Source organism: Cimex lectularius, unplaced genomic scaffold, assembly GCF_000648675.2.
Source record: "Cimex lectularius strain Harlan isolate CLEC.00 unplaced genomic scaffold, Clec_2.1 scaffold18, whole genome shotgun sequence".
NCBI classification, from domain to species: domain Eukaryota; kingdom Metazoa; phylum Arthropoda; class Insecta; order Hemiptera; family Cimicidae; genus Cimex; species Cimex lectularius.
This window is the reverse complement of record NW_019392764.1, coordinates 1,809,525-1,813,593: the sequence shown is the minus strand read 5'-3', so window position 1 is coordinate 1,813,593 and position 4,069 is coordinate 1,809,525. Positions and strand designations below refer to the sequence as shown.

Genomic DNA, 4,069 nt, shown 5'->3' with positions numbered 1-4,069 from the left:
TTGGGCGTCATCGACAAGAGGACAGCATCACTTTAGAATACTTATTCCAAATTAACCTCAAATAAAATTCCAATGTGTGGTGATTAGTGACCGTTAGTCGATAATTATTCAGAAATCGTGAGATGCGGTAAAATTCCAATGTCAAGATTTGAACGCAGAACTGTGCTACTAAGCAGTCTGTATTGAACCATGACATGCAGCTATAGAACTGTGCCAAAAGGATTATTGTGCAAATAGAACGAAATAGTGCGGAACATCCTAACAGTAATTTAGACATTGATATGGATAATGAATATTTAGAGATCGTGAGATGCGGTCTGGTTGACGTAGGTTTTAGACAAACATTTTCTTTATCATGCCAACGCCGAACTATCTTTATTGAGATCATCCTCAGGGCTCATCATCTCACGATCTCCAAATCATCATTGGCTAACGGTCACTAAACTCCACACAGATATGGATAATATTAAGAGAGAACCAAATTTTATTACAGCCCTGACTTAGAGGCAAGACGTGACGAAGCTCCTGGATCCTTGATGTAAAGATTGGAATTAGTAAGTAAGTAGAATCGAGGGACGAAGGTTTCAATTTGATTCATCGAGCAAATACGACTGGAACATCATAATAACTCGGCACCTAATGAAATTTGTCATGTACGAAAGTAAGGTTTCGAAACTTAAATTCTTAACCGCAAAACACTTGCCAATAATTATTGACTTCAATAATGTAGGATGATTATAGTAAAATATTTTGTTTGTCTAAAGATTTCTATTCCTATGATGCTAGCTTATTGTAAAAAAAGACTTATTTTTACAGTATAGCCTTTTTTGTAATGTTTAATTTTATGTCGGTATCGTTAAGTCGAATAACGGGCCTCAATATGAATTTTCAAAGCCAAGTAGCTCTTCGTATCAAGGTTTGTTTCCTCCCAGTTCAATTGCTTTGGCGAAGCTCCAAACTTTTCTTCGCTCCCATTAAGCAGTTGTTTTCTTCACATTTAAAGGCAAATAAACCGTATAAAAAGCCTTGTTAAAACATGCATAGAAAGTTTGGAATATATTGTTGGATAGACTGTATTTTTTAAAGAAATCCGGTCATCTTTTAACAAAAAACAAAAACGACTTGAGCGATATCGCGGATTTGAATTTAAAAGTGCAATGTGACGTTGAAAGTGGAAGAAAAGTCGAATTTCAAATTCAAATATTTTCTTTAGCGTAACAACGTAAATTCAGGAGGATTTCATCTTTATAACTAGGGTCATATGTTCCATGGAGAAACAGACCCCAAAAAAACAGACGGCTCATAAACTGCAAGAGTTAAGTAGGAAAATGTGGCCTTCGGACGTCGCTAAAATGCATTTATTATCCTTGTTAAATTGTTAAGTTTAGAACCAGCCCGCCAATTACGACAGTGCGACTGACACGTCTCTTTGCTTGTTACTTCCCGGTTCGCCCCCTTTCCACCTCAGCCCTCAGCAGGAGAATAAATTGTCTCCGGGTAAGAGCATAAAAGTTTGTAATTCACAGCTTCCTGGCCACCTGAGACAATTTTCCTCCTATTAAGTTCCATCTGGCTATGTTGAACACGTCCGAATTATGGCAGCTATGATAAGGCTGTAGACACTTTTTGCAACATATTTTATCATCGCACTTCGACGTGTTCATTGATTTCTTTTATTCTTCAGTGTTTGTAATAATATTACTTTTATTCAACTTTTCATTTAATTAATTAGAAAATCTCGCGCCCTGTTGTCTACGTCAGATGCCTACTCTACTTTAAAAAAAAGTTACCAGACAATACGGCAAGAAACATTGCAGGCTGCAGTAAAATTGTTCTTGGCTAACTAAATGAATTTTGTTATTCTTAGGGGACTCTAGTCCCAAAATAATGTATTTTCTCTCTCAATGAATCCAAGTCCTAACATTCATATTTTCACACAAATAGAGCAGCCCAAGAACAGCGAATTCCATTTGCAAATATTTACAGTAAAATACCTTTGTATGATAGCACTATCATTGTCAGTAGGCTATACTGGAATTGTCGTATCAAATAGTAACTAGAACTCGGAATCAAACAGAGAGGCTTGTAGGAGGATTGTATCGGCTGATTGACGGAAACTTCATTTTGTCTCATTCAATAAACTTATGCTTTATTCCAACCAGCTATAGTGTGCTAAAGACTATTGGCCAAACTGAACAACCTATTGCGAAACATCGTAGTATATAGTAACAGTAACTCCATACGTAAGATACGAATACTGTTAAGCAATCTAAAAGACTCCAAATGACTTAGGTTTTTTGAGAGAAACTGCACTATGTCCCTTATGTTTCATAAGCGACATATATTGAACTATGGAATAGACTTACGGAGCTCTGCCAGAGGAGTATTGTGTAAATCGTATAGAAAGAGTAACGTCTTAGCAAAAGCTCCAGTTGGACATAGATACTATTAGATAGATCGAAATTTGTATTGCTTCATTGACATCGAATCCATCACGTCAAAGACGAGCTCCTCGATCTAGGATCGAGGATTAGATGGACTGTTTTTTGAGAGAAACTTCATTCGTAACAATAAGCATATGATTGATAAGAAAATAAATGGCATCTAGCTATGAATTTCACGAAGCGTATTGTGCACATAGAATTATGTAGCGCGTATCTGTTGAGATTTTTGGTCATTATAGATCATTTCGATCATAGCTGGATCTTTTGAAACCATCTAGTCCTCGGGCCATATGGTCTATCGAATGAACCATATGGCTACAGCTATAATTAGTTCTCGTGTACTCTAGTAAGCTACTTTTTGCTGTTTCTTCTCCGGGTCGGTGTGCCCAAGGTATGATCATGAGGTCCACAAATCCACCGCCAGGTTCTCCGCACACCACATGTACTTGTATGTGCTTAACCACCCGCATCAGAGGTGCCACATCAGATGCACCAGAGCTGCCAACCTATGAATTGATAAGCTATCATGTTTTCATAGCCCAGTTACAAAGCCCCCCACCCCAAGGCGTACATCGTCTAGAGTTTTAAGTACTAGGAGTAACATTACTTAGGCGGAGGTTTTTATTTACCTAATGTCTCCTTCTAGGAGATGGCCAAATGTCGGATGTCAGAAAAGATAGGTAGACCAAACCGACGCGGGGTAGAGGATAACGACCAAATTCATCTCATCACCCCTCATTAAATACTTAGAAATCTTACAAAAGTGTAGATTTGTTGAGCGAGTTTGATATACGGTTGTGTCAGAATTCAAGTACACCTACAAAAGTACTGTGTCACATCGGTACAGATAACCGTGATATGGAAAAAGCTAGAACCAAAATCTCCTTGAAAACTCAGTGTATTAGTCAGAAAACCCAGAGAACCAAGATTAAGTAGAATTCACTATTTTCGTGGTCCGCTTGACCAATTAATACTTTACAATTAATTAAGGTTTTTAGTTGAGATGAAAAAAAGCTAATGGCACAAGAGGGATTCGAACCCACGACCTTCGGCTTGAAACGCCGCTGCTCTACCACCTGAGCTAACGTGACCTCGATCCACTCGGACATCAACTCCCCATTTCAACCCTCAACCATTAAGTAGAATAAAACGACAAAATAAAGTATTAGTGATTAAGTTAGTGTACATTGTTATTAAAAACCAAGGCTGCTGTTGAGTAATGTCTTTTTTTCAAAGCCACTATTTTACGTTAGATAAAAATTACTCACTGATTTTTATTGATCGAATTGAATGTACCTGTGCAAACGGGGTTCTAATTTTCAAAATATATTTATAAAGTAATAAATGGACTATCATGGTAGCCCATCAGATGGCAAAAAGGCCCGATCATTCATAAATAAAAGAAGAATTTGATAAAGGTATTAATGGATCCGGCGAGGACGCAATATACTAAAACTGCTCCCTTGAACAGCCGAAAAATGATTAGCACCATAAATTCCCCGTTGAAACATGAACACGAATAACATATGGCGGTGTGACCTAGGGGCTGTTCGAGCTTAGGTGGGAAGCATAAATAAGTCGCGGACGTCTCATTAGCTTGAGGCGAGTTGTTTATGCTCTTTGTA

At 37.8% G+C, this 4,069-nt stretch overlaps 1 non-coding gene across 1 annotated transcript; it reads right to left on the bottom strand.

Moving 5' to 3' along the window:
* Positions 1 to 3,462: 3,462 nt before the first annotated feature.
* On the bottom strand, positions 3,463 to 3,535 carry Trnae-uuc. Its single transcript has one exon. It is a non-coding gene; the product is annotated as a tRNA-Glu (tRNA).
* Positions 3,536 to 4,069: the final 534 nt, after the last annotated feature.